General features: G+C 37.9%; 1 protein-coding gene across 1 annotated transcript in view; it reads right to left on the reverse strand.

The window, feature by feature from the left end:
- LOC114506943 (SLX4 interacting protein) overlaps positions 1-20,553 on the reverse strand; it is a 216,348-nt gene extending 195,795 nt beyond the window's left edge. The window contains exon 1 of the mRNA XM_028524891.2: positions 20,357-20,553. The gene's annotated coding sequence lies outside the window, so the exon portion shown is untranslated. The remainder of the gene's footprint in view (positions 1-20,356) is intronic.
- Between the last annotated feature and the right edge of the window lie 680 nt (positions 20,554-21,233).

Below are 21,233 nucleotides of genomic sequence, written 5' to 3' on the forward strand. Positions count from 1 at the left end.
AGTAATTAGGACTTCATGCCTCCATGTTTTCTTTCCTTATCTTACTGTCACTGTTCTGAAACATTTCAGAAAAACTGATCAAGTAAAAGTTGATTGTCATTTACTCTAGATATACCTAAGCCCTTCTGCACATCTAAATTCAGATGGAGTTGGTCAAATGAGAAAACATCTGGGTTGTGCTCTTTCTTTAAGTAGTTTTCTTTAGGAACTGTCAGCACGTTGTTGCTGAAGTATGGGGTTATAAATCTGTGTGAACTATGGACAGTCAACAATATGTACTTAAAAGTTGCACTACTGCAGAATGGGTGTATTATCCTGACACTCAAACACTATTTTTTTGGACTGCTGGCCCTGTACCAGAAACATTTTCCTTCATTGTTACTTGCTCTTTAAACTTTGTTTAGCCACAAAGAAAATCTGCTTATGGCACAATCTGCATCAAATCCATCCCAAGTTGTATATTTGTTTTCCAATAAAAAAACTTTACCCGACTTCCGGCAAGATGGAGGAATAGGTGGACGCACCGTACCTCCTCGCACAACCAAGATTAGAAAACCAATAATTTACAACAATAATTTACTATCAGAATAACACCCAGATCCGGCAGAGGATTTATCTGAATGGAAGTCGGGCAGCCAAGAAGTTGAAGTAGACGCATTCATCGGACTGGTAGGAAAACACAAGCCTGGCAGGCGCGGGGCTGGCTCGGGTCGGCGGCGCGCGGAGGTCGGGGGAAGGTTTGGCGCGAAATCGGCGCAAAAGCCATCCGGGGTGCAAGAAGGCAGCGGTGATCCCTGAGTACGCAAGCTGCGGCTGGCAGACCCAGAGGGGTAGCGATTGTGGACCAGGGCAGAGCTCGCGGCCCAGAAGCCCAGACAAGGGCCTGAGCCCAGAGGAACAGAACTACCGCCATTGTTTTCTCCCGCCCCGCTCCCGCTCCGCCCCGCCCCCACTTATAACGTCACAATCTAGCGACTGGGGTGCCCAGCCCCGGTGAGCACCTAAGGCTCCGCCCCCCACCGTAACTAGAGCAACCAGACCAGAAAAAAAAAAAAGGAGAGACAAGGGGGAAAAAAAACCATGTTTTCAACAGAGCAGATCAGTCCCCCAGGACTCATCCTTTTGAGCGACCAAGAATTAGCCAGTCTATCAGATGCGCAGTTCAAAACACTGGTGATCAGAAAGCTCACGGAACTGGTTGATTTTGGTCGAAATTTAGATGAAAGAATGCAGATTACCATAAAACAGATGCAGGAAGACACGCGGAGGAGAGCCAATAGTGAAAGGAAGGAATATGAGTCTCAAAACAATACAGTGGACCAGAAGGAAAATAGAATCAACCAAGCAGGAAAGCATGATGAAATAAGAATTCAAAAAATTGAGGAAAAGATTAAGAGCATCCAAGACACCTTTAAACGTTCCAATATCCGAATTATAGGGGTACCAGAATTGGAAGGGGAAAAGCAACAGATTGAGCACGTATTTGAACAAATAATAAAGGAGAACTTCCCCAAGCTGGCAAAGGGAACAGTCTTCCAAGAAATCCAAGAAGCTCAGAGAGCCCCAAAGAAGTTGGACCCAAGAAGAAACACACCAAGGCACATCATAATTACATTAGCCAAGGTAAAAACGAAGGAGAGAATCCTAGAAGCAGCAAGAGGTAAGGGGACAGTCACCTACAAAGGAGTTCCCATCAGACTGTCAGCTGATTTCTCCAAAGAGACCTTACAGGCAAGAAGGGGCTGGAAAGAAATATTCCAAGTCATGAAAGACAAGGACCTACATCCCAGATTGCTCTATCCAGCAAAGCTCTCATTTAGAATGGAAGGGCAGATAAAGTGCTTCTCAGATAAGGTCAAGTTAAAGGAGTTCATCATCACCAAGCCCTTATTTTATGAAATGCTAAAGGGACTTATCTAAGAAAAGAAGATAAAGAAAAGACATGTATAGTAAAAGGACAGCAAACTCACAAATATCAACAACCACACCTAAAGCAAAACCAAAAGAAACGAAGTAAACAATTAGAACAGGAACAGAACCACAGAAATGGAGGGCACATGGAGGGTTAGCAGCAGGGGGGTGGGAGGAGGAGAGAGGGGGAAAAGGTATAGAGAATAAGTAGCATAGAATGTAGGTTGAAAATAGATAGGGGGAGGGCAAGAATAGTACGGGAAATGTAGAAACTAAAGAACTCATAAGTATGACACATGGACATGAACTAAAGGGGGAAATGTGGGTGGGAGGGGGGTACAGGGTGGAGGGGAGAGAAGGGGGGAAATGGGACAAATGTAATAGCATAATCAATAAAATATATTAAAAAAAAAAAAAAAAAAAAACTTTACCCAATTTTGCACCCCCAAAAAGAAAAACTTCTCAAGTCATTCTTAGAAGACACTATTATCCCAGTGCCACTACCAAATAGAGACACCTCAAGAAAATTAGGTATACCAAAATCCTTTATGGAATAAAGACACAAAAATCCCCAACAAAATACTGCAAATCAAATTTAACAACATATAAAAAGATATACATATCTTTACACATATAATTACATATAAAACATATAATTACACACTATATAAAAACATATAATTACACACTATAACCAAGTTGGATTTATCCTTCAAATATAAAGTTTGTTTAACATTTGAAAATTAATCAATATAATACACTATACTAATAACTTAAAAAAAACACATGATCATCTCGAATTAAAAAATATTAACAAAATCCAGTTTTGATTTAAAAAATCCAATTCACTAGGAATAAATGTCCTTAACCTGATAAACAACCTCTATAAAAAAATCCATAGCTGAAATCATACTTGATGGTGAAAAACTGAATGCTTTCCCCCCTAAGATGAGTAAAAGACAGAGATGTCTGCTGTTGCCACTTCTACTCAACAGTGTTAGAGGTTCTAGCCATGGCATTAGGCAAAAAAGGAAGGAAGGGAGGGAAGGAGAGAGGAAGGAAGGCAGGAAGGCAGAAATAAACAAATGAATAAACAAACAAACAAATAAAAGACATCCAGACAGGGAAAGAAGATGTAAAGCTATATCTATTAACAAATGACATGCTCTTGTATGTAGAAAATTCTAAAGAATAAAAAACAAATTACTGAAATAAACAAGTTCAGCAAGATTGTAAGGTATAAATTATTGTTAAAACATCAACTAGCCCTGGCTGGTGTGGCTCAGTGGATTGAGCGCCAGCCTGCGAACCAAAGGGCTGTAGGTTGGACTCCCAGTCACGGCACATGCCTGGGTTGTGGACCAGGCTCCCGGTTGGGGGCGTGTGAGAAGCAACCACACATGGCTGTTTCTCTCCCTCGCTTTCTTCCTCCCTTCCCCCTTCTCTAAAAATAAATAAATAAAATCTTTACAAAAACTCAACTATATTTTTATATACTACAATGAATAATCCTAAAATGAAATTAAGAAAACAATTCTTTTTACATGAAAGAATACTTACAAAAATATTTTTAAAAATAAGAACAAGATCTGTACACCAAAGCTATCAAATATTACTGAAATTAAAGACTTAATAGACAGGAATCCCATGTTCAAGGATTGGGAGACTAAATATTGTTAAGACAGCAATACTCCCCAGATGGATCTAAAGATTCAACACAATCTCTAGCAAATCCCAGCTGACTTCTTTATTAAAGCTGACAAACTTACCTAAAATTCACGTGAAAATGCAAGGAATCGGGAGTATTCCCAACAATCTGGAAAAGAAGAACAAAGTTGGATGCTTCATACTTTCCCACTTGAAAACTTATTACAAGTCTACAGCAATCAAGACAGTTTAGTACTAGCATAAGAAAAGCATATAAATCAATAGAATAAAATTGAGAGTCCTGAAATAGACCCTTATCATTATAGTCAATTGATTTTTAACAAACAATACCAGGACAACTGGATATCTACATGCAAAAGAATAAAGCTGGACCTCTATATCACGCTATATACAAAAATTAACTAAAAATGGATGAAAGACCTAAATGCAAGGGCTAACACTATAACACTCTTAGAAGAAAATATTCATGTAAATTTTTGTAACTTTGCATGAGGCAATAATTTCTTAAATATAATACCAAAGGCACAGTGACAGAAGAAAAAAATGGTTAAGGCAGATTTCATCAAAATTTAAAACTTCTGTAGTTCAAAGGATATTACCAACAAAGTGAAAAGACAACTCACAGAATGAGAGAAAATATCTATTAAATCCTATATCTGATAATGGATTCATATCCAGAATATACAAGGAACTCTTACCATTCAGCAATAAAAAGATAAATCACCCAATTTAAAAATGGACACAGGATTTGAATAGACATTTCTCCAAAGAAGATACACAAATGGCTAGTAAGCTAAAGACAAGATGCTCAATATCATTAGTCATCAAGAAAACAAATCAAACCACAATTACCACTTAACATCCATCATGATGGCTAAAATAAAAAAGACAACAATAACAAGTATTGGTAAACATAAATTAGAACTCTCATATATAGCTCATAGGAACTTTTCCATTCTTAGGTATGTACCAAAGAAAATAAAAACATATATACATACATGGATATATGTATATATGGATACATATAAAAAATTTATACAGGAATGTTCACTGCAGTATTATTCAAATAGCCAAAACATGGAAACAACCCAACTGTCCATCAAATGATGAATAGATAAACTACATGTGGTTATGTACCCACAGTGGAATACTATTCGGCAATAAAAAAGAATCAAGTACTTAACACTCCCTTTACTGTGCACAGCCAGGCAACTGCTCTCTCCCACACTTGCAGAAGCCTGGAGAATTATTTTCTGGAGAAGGTAAGACACAAGGATCTCTTGTCTAGAAACACCAGGCAAAGTATAAGGTGTGTTTGGGGGGTTGCGGGAAGGGGGAGTATCTTACTGTAAAAAGATAAATCAAGGGAATATTTATAAACTGACTGATACCTTCTCTAGCCCCTGTGCCCCTTATGATGATTGATTTTGTGTGTCAACTTGTCTGGGCTAAGGAATACCCAAATAACTAGTAAAACATTTCTGGTGTGTCTGTGAGGGTGTTTTGGGGGGACATTAGCATTTGAACTGGTAAATGTGTAAAGCAGATGGCCCTCTCCAATGTGGGTGGGCACCACTGAATTCACTGACAGCCCATCAGATCAAAACGGTGGAAGAAGGGTGAACTGTTGATCTCTTTGAGTTGGGACACCCATCTTCATTCTGTCCTCACATTAGCACTCCTGGGTTTCGGGCTTTTGGACTTGGACTGAATTATACACTGGCTTTCCTGGCTCTTCCAGACAGCTAATCATGAGACTTCTTGGTCTCCATTATCACATGAGCCAACTCCCATTTTATATATATATATATATATATATATATATATATACACACACACACACACACACATGCACACACACGTATATGGATATGCATATGGATATGTGTATGTGTGCATTTATTCTACTGGGTCTGTTTCTCGGGAGAACACTGACTAATACACCTTCTCTACCCTGCCTAGCCTCTCCAAATGGGAGACTAAAACCTTCCCACTCAGGGAACTGGACTAACCTAAAAGGCAGGGTTTAAGTACTGACGTCAGGTATTCCCCAAAGAGCCTAGACAGACGGCTCTGAAGTGAAGCCCACACCCATAAGCTCCACATCTGTGTGAAGAACTAACTTTTCCATCTTTTTAATGTCCACTGTCAAATACAAGTAAACAATCAGGAATAACCTGCCATCTAAGGAAAGAATCTTTCATGAAAGAAGCAAAACAAAGAGAGAAAAAAAAACACTATTTGGCTGAAACCAAGATTATGCAAGGAAAAGGAAACTTTTTTAAAAAAGAAACTAACATTACTATCAGGGAGACAGGAGATATTGCACCCATAAAGCAATAAATAACTTTTAAAAAAGGAACTTTTGGAAAACAACAAATTAAAACTATGATAGCTGAACTTAAAAAAACTTAATAGAAGAGCTAGAAGATCAGGTTCAGTAAGTCATTCAGAAACTTCAGCAAAAATAAGAGAGACTAAATTAAAAATTGAAGAACCAGAATAAGAGGACCAACACATGAAAATTAGGATGGAATCTGACCCATACTGGGAGATATATCAGTAAAATTTCAGGTACTAGTGACAAAAAAAATCTTTAAATGCTGTGGTTGGGGGTATGAGGGATAGGAAGAGAGGGTGGTAAGAGAATATTTGGCCACAAATTGCTTACAGCACCTCTGGAGACAAATATCCGCAAATTTCTGAAGAAAATTGTTTCCAACCTCCAAGTGCACTTAAAAATGAAGCAGGGGTATTTTTAGACATGCAAGGTCTTAAACAATTTAAGACTCAGGCACCCTTTCTCAGGAAGCATAAGATGTACTTCACCAAAATGAGGAAATTAACCAAGAAAGAGGAAGATACAGGAAACAGGAAGGCTGAGACAGGCTAAAGACAGAGAACATCTCAGGATCACGTTGAACGCAGATCCCTGCATGAGACCATCCCTGGTGGGCTCAACCAAGAGACAACCATCAGTGCAGGCTAGAGCAGGATACAAGGTTCCAAGAGATGTATCTTCAACTGGTGAGAAATATGAAATTCAATTAGGAGAGTTTCATGGAAAACTAAGCAACTGAATAATAACAAGGCGATTACTGATTCCAGGATAAACAAAAATTGTGCAGAAAATAAAAAATAAAGAGTCCTTCATACACAGTTCAGTTACAACCAGCATTTAGAATGATGATCACACTGAATCCTGAGCTAAAGAATATTATGTTTAAAACAGTATCATGAAGATGGGGAGCAAGTAAAGGGAGCAAAAGCTCCCTTTAATGTTAATGGAATGTTTCAGAAGCAAGGCCTAAAGCTAATAAAAAAAACAATAACCACCACAACTGTAGTAATAGAGCAGAAATACAGTATGTAATTTAGTGATAAAACAAATTCTTAAGTGTGAAACTCTCCTCCTACCTGAAGAAAGTTGAAGAGAGCTGATATAAAGAAAGAAATGGGGTGGGAAGAATGACACAATTTATTTGCAAGCCTTGTGCATGTAACTGTCTGCCTGTTGAAATTGTGTGCAAATACTTTTGGAGCAGCACTGTCCAATAGAAATACAATGCAAGCCATAGGTGTAATTTTAAGTTTTCTAGTAGCTGCATTTGATAACAAGATAAAGAGAAAGAAGGGAAATTAATTTTAACACTTTAATCCAATAAATCTAACATCATTCTAGCATGTAATCAATATAAAAATATTTACACTTTTGGTGTTTCAGCTAAGTCTTTGAAATTAGGTGTGCATTTTATATTTCCAGGACATCTCAACTTGAACTAGACACATGTCACATGCTCAACAGACACTAGTGATTCGTGGGTACCATAATGTTTTAGAGTATTTGGTTTTATTACAAAAAAACCCACTTATTTCTGTGTCCCAGATTACTTATGCTACATACTTATAGAATAGGGATAGTAATATCTAATTTGAAATTACTGAAAGGACTAAGTAAAATGACATATGAAGACCCCCAGTACAATCACTTATAAACACTAGGCCCTTGACAAATGTTAACAATTACTTTTACCTACTCAATGATTTTTTGAAAATATGGTAACATTTTATTCTAATCTAATTCTTTAAATGGAGAAAAATATCTTTATCCAAACCCTAAATCATTTAAATTCTTCATTTCTATTTTCTGAATAATGTAATGCATATGGATTTAGAAAACGTACTGATGTTCACCTAAGCAAACCCATTTAGACACAGGTGTTACTCAAAAAACTGAATTCCTGGAAAATCAGCAACATGTATTTGAAAACAATTTATGAAGGATGTCCTGAAAACTTTAGATAGATCCTTAAAATTATACTATTTGAGCCTGGTAAACATAAAATCAGTTCCCTTAAATATTTTAAATTGGGCTTAAATAACTTCTGCTAAGAATTTAGGGAGTCCCCTACTACAGGGGAGTACTTTGAGGATATTCAAATGGTTCAGCTAAACAGAGAAAAGGAAGGGAGAGTTTTGTCAGCAAGTGCCCAACGAAAGCTGAAGCATGTGTGATATGTTTCAAATTATATACTGGTTTTCCCATATGTACTCTTTTCCCTGAAGGACACGTGGACAACAATGAAGGCTGTGGTGACGCTTTCAGACCTTATCTGCTAGTAGATAGATCACAAGCCATATTGCAGTGCAAGTTAAATTTTCGACTTACAACAAGGTTTTAGTAGACTCTTTTTTAAAATACTTTTTTTTTTACTTTTAATTTTTATTGGTGAAGAGCAGCTGCATTTACTTTTAAAGAACTGGATTCTTTAAAAAGTATCACCAAAGTCCAAATTTAAAAATGGAATCTGTAGGAATCCAGAACTAATCATATATAAAATAATGTGGTTTGCAAATATAAAATAGGCTGCATGAGAAAAAGGAACTGTATAATACATTTTGCATATGTTTAATTCATTTTTAAATGACATGTGGCATTCTGCCTCTCAATGTATATTTTTTTTCATTTGTTTCTACAATGTCTGGAGCCTCAAAAAAAATCACATTTTTAGGACCAAAAGAAGCCTTACAACCATCTGCTCCTAGTTCTGCCATCTATTCCCCTAGTGCGAATTTGGGGGACCAGGCCAGGGTCTCACATGTGAGGACCAAGGAGGAGAGAAGAGTCTTGTCAGCTCACTGAGGGCAAATGAGCACCACCTGCTACCTGCAGCACTGCCAAGGTCAATTGTTAACTGGGCTGTCAGAGAGCTGTGCCCTTCCTCCCTAAGCACCCTGCCAAAGCACAAGTCCCAACACAGAGTATGACTTCAAGTAAAGCCATGTTAGTAGTGTTTCTCTCCTGCTAACCAAAGAGACAAGAGTTGTGGGGGCAGGGGGATCTATAGCTAAGGAAAATGTGGTTTGAATTAATTTAATTTACCACAGTGGTATGACATGGTACACTTCTTCATAAACAAAAAATAAAGTCTACCAAGATAAAGCCTATAACATACCTGGACAGGCAGTTGCATAGACTTTGAGCCTGCATATTTGCTGAAGTCATTTTAGGTAAAGAAGGCACATTTCCTTTGTTTCATTATAGCATTAGGTACACACAGGTGGTGGAAATGAACTACATGGTGAACTGAAATCTGAAATGAAAGGAACCAATTTGCTAAGTCCCAAATAAGGTAAAATCACACTAACCTATCGTAGAAAGAGTGGGTTCTCAACAGTAAAAAGCCCTTGGAGCAGTCTTGAACACTACAGGGTGCTCTAGAAATGTCTGTTGGATGAAGAAATACTCCAGATAATAGATGAGTCATTTATGCACTCCACCATTTATCTTTGCTGCTTTTAGGAAAATTTTCCAAAAATATATTAACTACTGATTTTCATAAATATGTCATATGTTGAATATTTCTTTGATATTCCAGATGAAAATGATCATCCATCATCACAGTGGGCAACACATACATCTTAACAATGCTCTGAAGTTCTGTTTCATACACAGATCTGCTCCATTTTGGGGCCTGTGAGGTTGCCGTCAGTCTCTCTCCTGGGGTGCCCTTTCCCAGTTCTTCAACTTAATCATACAGGCCTAGAAACCTAAGGGACCAAGGTGTGTCAGTTTAATGGGTTGTTTTCCAAGTCTCTTTTACATAGATTTGTATGAGCTTCAGTGTGAAGGGATTGGGCCCTCTGACTTAGAAAATAAAACCATTGTTTGCTTTACTTCAGGATTAGAATTTCTTTAACAATGAAATCACTGGGTCCTAGTACCATTAAAATCATGTTGTAAGGTTGACCTTTAAGATCTTCTCCATTTCTATATCTCTCTGACCCAAAATCCAACAGTAGTTTAAGAAACAAATAATGCTAGTATACAAATTCTTCCAGAAAAGAGAGTAAGAGGAAAAACCCTCTCCCAACTCATTTTTTGAAGCCCTGTTAGCAAAACCAGACAAGGGCAGTATAAAAAAAGAAAATCACAGCCAATTTTTTACATGAACACAGAGACAAGAACGCTAAACAAAGAGAAGTAATCTGAATCCAGCAACATACAAAAAAAATATACCAGAAACAAGTGAGCATTATCTGAAGAGTGCAAAGTTGGTTTAACAATAGAAAAATCATATTAAAAGACAGAATTAGAAAAAAAGCACATGATCATTTTAATAGAGGTAGATAAAAGTAAAAATAAATTAGAAATGTGAGAATAGAAAGATATTTCTTAATCTAAATAAAGCAGTAAGCAAAACTGTAGCAAATGTGCCTGATGGTGAAACTTAAACCAATTTCTTTCAAACAGGTAGAAAACGTAGACATTACAATATCATCCCACACATGTAAAGCATTTAGGAATTAGTTTAGAAAGACTAATGTGCAAGATATGTGCAAGAAGTCCTCAAGTTGATCTTCAAACTTAATTCTGACCACAACCTTGAAGGGAAATCTAAGGAAGAGCAAAAAGACTTAGCAAAACTACTACAATGAGATAGTAAATAAAATAATATACTGGCAAAGGGGTAAACAAACAGGCCAAAGAGACAGATTACATAGACTACAAACGAACCCATGCATTTGTGGAAATGGATGACAGAAGCAGCACTGCAGATCAGTAGAAAACGAAGAGATTATTTATTCAATAAGCTGTAGTCCAACAAGTGCTTATCCACTTGGAAAAAAATAAAATTGGATCACTATTTTACACAACACAAAAAATCAATTACAGATGGGCTAAATAGAAACTCAAAGGTAGAAAACTAGAATCTTTGCGAGGCTTGGCCCTGTCCTGATGGCCATTCTAGCTTGCACTTTGTGTCCTAGACCCCAGAGGAGCCTTGCTCCAGCAACAGGGTGCACACCCTGGTCCTCTCCACAGGTCGTGCCCCCACCACCTCGGCACCTGGAGCATCCTCCTCCACCTCCTTCAACGATTCCTCCTTCTCAGCCAACACCCCTCTACCCCGGCCCCACCTGTAATGTGTCAGCTAAGAACGTCCTAAACTGTAGAGAACTTTTATAAGAATTTGAGTCAAAAACAATGTTTCTGAGAATGAAAAAAAAAAAAGAAAACTAGAATCTTTGCAAAAGTATTTTCACGAATTCAAAGGAAGAAGTTTGGCTTTTTTTTTTTTTGAAGATTTTATTTATCCATTTCTAGACAGAAGAGAAGGGAGGAAGAGAGGGACAGAAACATCAATGTGTGGTTGCCTCTTGAGTATCCCCACCGGGGACCTGGCCTACAACCCAGACATGTGCCCTGACTGGGAATGGTACTGGCAACCTTTCAGTTAGCAGTCTGGTGTTCAATTCACTGAGCCATACCAGCCAGGGAGGGAAGAAGTTTTTTAACTAGATTAAAAAAAAAACAACAACTTCAAACCACAAAGAGAAAGAATGGTAGATCCAGCTATATGAAATTTCTCATGCATTGCTGGTGGGACTATAAGAGTGGTACAGTCACTCTGGAAAGAGATTGGCAGTTTCCTATAAAACTACACATGTACTTACCATGATCCAAAAATTTCACTCCTAGGATTTATCCCAAAGAAACAAGAACCTAGGCTCACATAAAAATCTATTCACAAATGTTCATAGCAACATTATTGATAATAGCCAAAAACTAGAAACAATCCAGATGCCTTTTCACGAGTGAAGGCTTAAACAGATTGTGGTATATCTATACCATGGGATATTACTCAGCAAAAAAATAGAATGATACATGCAACAACTTGAATGGATCTCAAGAAAATTATACAGAATGAAAAGAAGACAAACTGAAAAGATTATATAATGTATGGTTGCATTTATACAATATTCTTTAAAAAACAAAATCACAGAAGTAAAGAACAGATTAGTGGTTGCCAGGGATCAGAGATGGAGAAGGGTATGTGGCTATAAGAGGAAACAGGAAGGAAACTGTGGTGATGGAATTCTGTACTGTGACTGTGGTGTTGGTTACACACATAGACACACATGATAACATTGCACAGAACTAAATGAATATATGTAAAACTAGATAAACATAGTAAGCTCTCCGTATTGTACCAGTGTCAATTTTCTGGTTTTACTATTTGCATTACAGTTATGCAAGATGCCACTATTGGAGGAAATTGAAACTGAGTAAGGCTATACAGGATTTTCCTTTTTTGCCAACTTCCTGTGAATCTATATTATTTCAAAATAAAAAGCTTAAAGATATAAAAATTCTGTTCATCAAAATACACAGAAAGAAATGGGAAGGGAGCCACAAACTGGGAGAACATATTTGTAAGATACATAACCAGAAATGGATGAGTATGTAAAATAAAATAATCCAACAGAAAAATAGGCAAAGACAGGGCCCAGAGCAAGGCACCTCTGCCTCCCAGTCAGGCCTCTGGCAAGGTGGTAAGGGGTAGTTTACTGATTCCTACTATGATGTATGCCTTGACAAACACTGTGCTACCTCCAACCACTAGTCTCTTACCTCCTTTGGGGAGGAGAGGGGCATGTCCATCACCATTCTTTTATAAACGCTGGGAAGCATGAAGTCTAAATACAGAAAGATCGTTTACCAGGGAATCTGGAGGACAACACACTCTGCTCTCTTCTCTTACTGCATACACACAGCTGTCATCTGAGAGAAAACAGATGACAATGACAGCCTGCCCCACAGGAAGACAAAATCATCTGCTAGGAGGTCCCAGACCCCAAAGATCTGGTTATCCTACAGGTTCTTCCACAACCATATCCTTTTAAAGTACCTCCTGTCTCCACCCTTGCATTTTTCCATCCCCCTAAACCATCACTATAGGCACTGAAACAGGAGTCTCCTACTCAAAACTCCTCACTGGGGTCACCCCAGCACCACAGGCCCTTGGTCAGCTCCTGCCCATGCCTCCATCTCACCGCTCAGGCAACTTCACAGCTTCAATGCCTCCACACTGCCAAGCTTTGATACGTGTTCTTGAATATGCCGGTCCAGCTCGCCCCACCTTCAGCCAGGCATGCTGTACTACAAGACATCCTCTCTCCTAAAGCAAGTTATCCTCTAAACCCAACTCAGAAGCCACCTGTTCCCTGGAGCTACCCATGAATCTCCAGAGTGAATGACGCCCTTCTCCAAACCACACCTGCATCTTACACCACCTTTACTCTCACACTTAGTTCACCGAATTACAGATAACTGGGTCTTCCATCTCTCTCCCCTAAGGGGAGCTTAAGCTTCCATCTCTCTGCCTAACAGGAACTTAAGCTTCCTGAGGTCTGTTCTTATCCTCTTTGATACATGCTACATGGCACAGGTCTGCATCAAAAGTTTGCTGACTTGATTCTGTTGCTGTTACTAAATCAGCAGCTATAGACTATGCTAATTTATTATTTTTTTAGATATATACCTATTTATCTAATGCATCTTTACTGTCCCCAAATCCCAAATTCCACATTAGGTCTTTCTAAAGGGAAGTCAAAGCACTGGACCTATTTCAATACATAAATAACACTTGAACTACATGTATCATGAAGCCAAAGTTCAGAGACTTATAGCACATATAAATATGTAAATAGAGATCAAAGTGTTTTGTACTGAAAATAATGGGCAAGAGATCAGAGGTGTGGTTTAAGTTTAGGCCATAAATGTGAATTTTTCAGTATGTAATTTCTTTTAACTTTAAAACACTGGCATTCTGCCCTGGGTAGTGTGGCTCAGTGGACTGAGTGCCACCCTGTGAACCAAAGGCTCACCAGTTTGATTTCCAGTCAGGGCACATGCCTGGATTGCAGGCCAAGTCCCCAGTAGGGAGCATGCAAGGATGTTTCTCTCCCTCTCTTCCTCCCTTCCCCTTTCTAAAAATAAATAAATAAAACCTTTAAAATAAAATAAAATACTGGCATTCTAACATCCATTTGAATAGAAAAGATATTAATAGCCTCTGCATTAAGTTTTAAACCTGGGAACATCCTGAGGTTTTTCTAGACTTGTCTTACTGATCACTAAAAAATAAAATGTTCACACACACAAAAAGAAAGAATGCATCTTAAAATTTTACTTGGCTAGGCCCTTAAAGCTGCTTTCAGGAGGGAACAGCATGCTTCCTGCCAGGGGTTTAAAGGATAAAGGTTAAACAGCCTCGATATCGGACCAGCCAGTTCAAGACTAAATTCAGTGGAATGTTTATTTTATTGTATGTTTTTCAAAACATCAGGACAATCTCCAAAAAGGTCAATTTTCCAAATATCTAAAAGCATGTAATTTGCATAAGCATGCCAACAAGTTAAAGTATATTATAAATCTTACAAATACTGTCTCATCTATTTTTCATTCCTGAACGTACTTTCTCTGGCCTGAAAACAGGCATTCTTTTACAGAGGGGACTCTGATAGCGTATGACCCCACCAAAAATACGTGTGTACACGTGTCTTTAGTAGAAAGGGAAAGATCTTAAGATCCTTAAGAAAATTAATTTGGGGGAGGGAGTGGAAATAGATTAAACAATATCACAAAACTGCCCTGTCATTTAAATACAAAGCAGAGATAAACTCTAATAAAGAAAGTCAATGACCTCCTAGATTATTCTGTGGGAAAAATCCAAGGCACTCTGAAATTCACATTTGTCTTCTTTTAGCACTGCTGGCTTGTGTCACCAGCCAAAACAACCACTGCAGATTAAAAAGACCAGAAAACAACTTTAGGTTTCCAATCTCTGAACTTCAAATTCTATCAAGAAAATTATTATACCGCCTCCTATCATCTTAAAAAATTTTTCATTATCTATGGGAGCAAAACCGAAAACAACAGACGTCTAGAACTTCTGAAGAACAACCATAATTCAAGAATGAGAAATCATTTCATTCCCTGTCCCCTTCTTTCAAATTTATCACAAAAAAAAAGTATCAAGGAAGAAATCATAAACTTTAACAAAATACCAGGGAAAATGACAAATGAGCAAAGGTCTCACTGGCGACAGCCTAGATAAAGTTTGAATAGGCAACTTCAGTGTAAAACAGAATCAACTTTTCCTATTATTTGTATGGCAATTTTGAAAGCCAAAGTCAGTTTACAAAAAAGGGAAAAACAAAATGAAACAAACAGGGAAGCTCCAACAATGGGAGGGGGATATTGCAAAGTGGCAAAAAAAAATTAGGACTTTTTTTTCTTTTCTGCGTCTCTAAACGTTGGTCAAATACTAAATTCCTCTACTATGATTAATTCCACACAACAGTTCTTTTAGTCACTCTATACCCTTAAGCCAGTCAGTAGACTTATCGTATGGTTCTCCTCTTCCCCTGTACCCACAAAAAAAACCCCATCCAGAGCTGTAGAGGATGCTTCACTAACAGACAATGTCTAATTTTTAATATTGGGTTGGCCAAAAAGTCCATTTATTTTTTCCATAAAATAAAAGAAACATTTTTTTAATTTTATTTATTTTTACTTTTATAGAGAGAGGAAGGGAAGGAGAGAGGGAGAGAAACATCAATGTGTGGCTGTGTCTCACACACCCCCTACTGGGGATCTGGCCCACAACCCGGGCATGTGCCCTGACTGGGAATTGACCCAGCTACCTTTTGGTTCACAGGCTCAATCCACTGAGCTATACCAGCCAGGGCAAAAGAAACATTTTTAATTTTCACCAATAACTTTATTGATTTGGATATTTTTAGTATGTCAGCTATCTCCTGCTATTGGATTCTAGTGGGTAGAGGTGGGTAGTAGGGCCAGGGGTGCTGCTAAACATCTTCCAGTGCATCAGCCCCACAACAAAAAGTTATTTGGCCAAAACATAAATAGTACTAAGAAACTTCGCAAACCACTTTTAACACATCTGATCCATCCCAGCACCTTCTCCATACACTGCACAAATCTTTTTTGGTGTTTCATTGCATTTTTACCTTTCTTGAAATAATAAAGCATAATATGCTGAAAGTGTTGCATATTTTCTTCCATCTTCAATATTAAAATGGCTGTACAAAAATTCACCAATTTTGATAAGTTTTTTTAAAAACGCACACTGATATGACAGCTGTCACAATACAATCTAACAAAATTGTTTCGAATGAAGTTAAAGACAACTAAGCACTGCTAGAGCAGAGCCATTGTATGGAAAAAAACTAAAACTTTTTTGGCCAAGCCAATACTTTGTCAGAAACAGACATAGGCACTACCACATGGGGCAGTCAAGTCCTCAGGTCCTAGTAAAACACACGTGTTCAAAATCTGTCCCTTCCCGTGACCTCCAAAAGACTAGTCAACTCCTGCAAGTCTTTTTTGTTTGGTTTTCAATCTATGATGATTATGAGTGTCTATCCCAAGGGAGGTGAGGATTAATGTGAGATCAGATATGTAATAAATATTTGGTCCAGTGCCTTCGGCTCAGTGAGTGCTCAGTCTCTGTAAACCATAATCATCAGAAACGTGGAGGGCAGAAGACAAAATACCATCAGTCCCAGTTCCACGCTGATAACCACTGTTTCCAGCCACCTTAACCATAAGAAAAAAAACTTCTGATAATGACTAATGCAATCATCTTAAAATCTAATCATTTCAATGCAAAAACTATAGAGGTATTGACTGCCATGTGTGGGTGGAGAAGAGTTACCACTAGGGGGTAGCAGAAGGGAATTGGGAAGGGGGATGTTGTAACTGTTCGGCATCCTGGTTGAGAGGTGGTCACATGATCAATGCATTGGTAAAAACTCATGAAATTTACATCTAAGAGTAACTTCTACTACATGTAAAGTAAAAATATTTCTAAAACTGCAAAACAAAAAATCCAATCTTTTATATCTTGAGAATAAATAAAAATAATGACCAAAATAAACTTTTAAATGCCCAAGGTACTATAACTATAATATATATATTATCCTATGATTAATATAAGGCGTATTCAATTTTAGTTACTGGCTCTGATTTATTCAGGCACAAAATGTCAATACCATAATAAACACAAGGCACTGCTTTGCTAAAATAGAAGCAAAAAAACTTTGGAAATGTACCTACATAAACATTAGATGTGAGTGGTACTCTCCATTTATGGACAAAAGGGAGTTTTATGACATTTTAAGATTGACCTCATAGATCTCAACTGTACTGTTTAATGAGTAGGTTACTTAATGTGCATGAGTTACTATCCTCAATCCCTAAAGAGTAATATATAAATAGTAGACTTTAAAGATTTAATAAAGCTTAAAGTAACTAGACATGTACACATTAAGAGAGACAATCCACTAAAAAGTCAGTGCATACATTTTGTATTTTTAAAAAGCTATGACATGTTTTACTCAGAAAACAATTCATAAACTGCACAATGGCAAAAGTAAAGTCCCAATACAAACACATTTTATCCCTGTCACCTCCTGGTTTCACTGTATGTAGAAGGTCTGGCCACTAAGTCATGAGCCTTTTTTTCCCCCCTAAGTCAAATAAACTGGAGAAAAACACGGCAATGTGAAAAGAACGCTGTGAAAATAAAAACAACCCAAATGCCCTTCCACTGGTTAAGGTAAAATAAGTCACTTTATTTCCATGCAGTGAAATACTGCTGGGTGATTAAAAAGTAACTACTGATACAAAATCAAAGATGGCTCTCAATTACAAGCAAGAGAGGCTCCTCTACCACCACCCATACCACCCCCCCCAACCAAAAAAATCCAGCTCCTACAGTAAGATTCCATCAGATAAAATCCTAGGAAATGTAAACTAATCTAGAGTGACAGAAATCAGGTTAATGGTTGGCTAAAGGACAGTGGTTAAGGAATTACAAAGGGCAAGAGGAAACTTTTGGTGGTGATGTTATTTTGATTGTGCTGATAGTTCTCACTGGTGTATACATCTAAAACACATCAAATTGCACACTTTAAATATGTGCAGTTTATTGTGTGACAATCGTACCTCAATAAAGTTGTTTAAAAGAAAAAGACCATTAACAAAGTACATCTTTGTTCTGGCTTGTGTGGTTTAGGGGATTGAGTGCCAGGCTGCAAAATGAAAGGTCACCTGTTCGATTCCCAATCATGACACATGCCTGGGTTGCAGGCCAGGTCCCAAGTTGGAAGCCTGCAAGAGGCAACCAATTGATGTATCAATTGGTAGCCTGCAAAATTAAAGGTCGCCTGTTCGATTCCCAATCATGGCACATGCCTGGTCCCAAGTTGGAAGCCTGAAAGAGGCAACCAATTGATGTATCCCTTGCATATAGATGTTTCTTTCCTTTTCACCCTCCCTTCCCCTCTCTCTAAATGTAAATAAATAAAATCCGAAGAAAAAAAACAACAAAAAAAGCATATTCTTGGCCTGGGACAGGTATACCTCAGAGATAATGCAGGTCAGATTCCAGACCCCCCAAACAAGCACATATTGCAATAAAGCAAGTTATAATCTTTTTGCTGGTAGAAAATTTTGTCTTCCATTTGTAAAAAAGCAACAATATGAAGACCAATAACATGAACCTCAATAAAACAAGGTATGCCTGTATATGAAAAACATAAGCAATGAACATTGCACTTATGAAACTGTCCTTCCTCATATTTATAGGATATAAGTATTCACTATGTTGTGCAACATTCATATAAAGCTAAATAAAAAACAAGGTCTTCATTTTCCTTTTCCCAATTAATAGATGGAGGAAGAGACAGAAAGGACACCTTGCTTAGGACATAGACTAAATAAATGCAAGTTAATTGGTTACTGGGAAGCTGATTCACCACATTCCCAGTCCAATTCTCTTAATTGCCTTCAAATTCAACATACAACAATATGGAAAATGTAAAAGTCCTTTGAAGTTTCTCTAATACCTTACTGATTCCTTAATTCCATTCATAGGTCTCAACCTCTGCTGATACTGGGCTGGAGCTTTTTTTTTTTTTTAGAGCTCCCCAGGTGATTTTCATGAGTACAATATTAAGAACTCCAAGATAAGTCAGATTCACATTTCTCATTAAAGGAACACAGAAGAAAGCAAGATGCCACAAAAAGCTTTGGCCATGGCCCAAGGCTTTCCAAATCAATATTGAACTGTTGAACACATGCAGGCTTTTGAGTTCAACATTCAATAAATTAAAAGTAAACACATAAACATAGGTGTTGTCATAACAGAAGTTACAAAACAATAAACCAGACTAACAAATTCTCTTCAACTTTTTAAAATGCTAAATTGGCATCTTGACATCAAAATGATGAATGAACTAAAAGCACTGAAAAAATGTACCATATGTCCACTGCATTTAAAATACGGAATGAACTGACAATATATTGTGAACTGTTTAAGCAGCAAAAATTGAAAAGAGACCATCTTTACCTTTACTCAGTGCCCTAAATGAGTGTTCACTACTCTTCAGGATGCACTTCTTCAGAAAGATTCTGACTCTGGTTCTTAAGATGTGATCTAAGACAGCATTTCTAACAAGTACCCAACTGACAGCAATGCTGCTGATAGGTAGACCACTTTTAGAGCAGCAAGGCCCTAACTAACTACAATTATGGTTATGTCTAGGTTCCAGAATATAAGTGTCAAAAGGAAAAACACGTGGCGGGTTGTGGGGGAAAGTAGAAGGAGCAAGTGCATACTTAAATACCTGTATAGTCTAGCAGTGCTAAGCACCACAGAATACAGACATACCTCATTTTATTGCACTTGGCTTTATTGCGTGTCACAGATACTGCGTTTGTTTTTTTGTTTTGTCTTTTTTTGTTTTTGTTTTGTTTTGTTTTGTTTTACAAATAGAGGGCAAGACCCTCCACCAGCAAAATGATTACAACTTGCTTCCCCCACCCCCAACAACCTACATGATTATGGTGGTCTTGACCCAAACCCACAACATATCTGAGGTATACCTGTACTATTACTTGCCCCAACCTAGTAGTTGTCAAGGTTGATAGAACGTAAATTCCATGAAAAAAAGTGTTTTTTCAATTTACTACAGCATTCTTATGGCCTACAACACATTAGGTACTCAATAAATGTAATTGAATAAATGAATACATACAAACACAACCTGTATTTACGTCGCAACCCAAAAACGTTTGCAAAGGAGGCTAAATATGTGCATATAGATGTTTGATACAAATAACTGACTCACTAGTTGTATTCCATTTTGTCCTTAAACAAACAAAAATGTTCCAGACCAGTACTTCCAGCTGTAAAACTTTAAAGCTCAGACTCCCGCACCCTTATGTTTAACGTCTTTCTAGTTCTTTGAGGACAATGAAGAGAGGTGGGAGCACAGGGAGAAGAATTCAGGAAAGGCTCAAAAATCAAAAGGGAAAACAAACAAACATGGGGAAAGACGGGCAAACAATTCGGTTCGAGTGAAGGAACATTTTAGGTTGTCAGGATTTCCACGTTCTTACCTATGATGGTGGCAGGGTTTGGGTTCGGGCTTTTATTTGTTTTGTTAGTGTCCAGGGTCACTGGTGTATCTAGTTGTGGAAACTCAGAGTAAATCACCCTTCAAAAGCTTTGGAAATTCATACTTCAGGCTCCCTTTCCCCTTCCCAGCGTCTCTCCGCGAGCTGAGAATCGCTGCCGGCGCTCAAGCAAAACGTCATTTGGACAGCGCCCCTCAAGGCTTGAAGCCAGCTTGAAGTTACAACCAAAACTTAAGATGGCTACAAAACAGTAGTCAAGAAGCCTGAATGTCGCGACAAGTCTGCCCAAAAGAAAAATGGCCTCTGCCCACGACCTTACGTCTCTTAAGAAGAGACCAAAACAACAATGGCAGCAAAGGCGGGCTATTCAGAGCTTGTGAACCAAGTAAATGCGATTATCAGGTTATGAATCACGGTTACCTACAGTATTTAACAGCAGAGATAATTGAAAGAAAAATAGAACGCAACATTTCTACAGTAGAGTGTTTCTTGACACTGGATGTACAAGGATGTAAACATTCTTCGATTGGGAAAATTATAGAAAAGACAGGTTTGAAAATAAAGGTGGCTTTTACAATGTCAGATAAACTTTAAAATAGCCATAAACATAATTTCCTCAATAACTCCTTAGAATGGTAGAGGAGATAAGTTTTGTCCTCCAGCTAAACAGCAAAACTTCAGATTAGGAGCGAGGTTAGGAGTAGCTGTAATTAGACCACTCGCACTGCGCATGCCCGCTTTCCAACCCAATCCGGAGTAGACGTAGGAGACCTTTACTCCCGGTTTTCACGTCAGCCACGAAAGGTGGTGAATTGGCGCTGAACGGCAGAACAGGAGCTTTACGATTGGTCAGATCTGA

This window comes from Phyllostomus discolor, chromosome 9 (assembly GCF_004126475.2).
Source record: "Phyllostomus discolor isolate MPI-MPIP mPhyDis1 chromosome 9, mPhyDis1.pri.v3, whole genome shotgun sequence".
In the NCBI taxonomy this organism is placed as follows: domain Eukaryota; kingdom Metazoa; phylum Chordata; class Mammalia; order Chiroptera; family Phyllostomidae; genus Phyllostomus; species Phyllostomus discolor.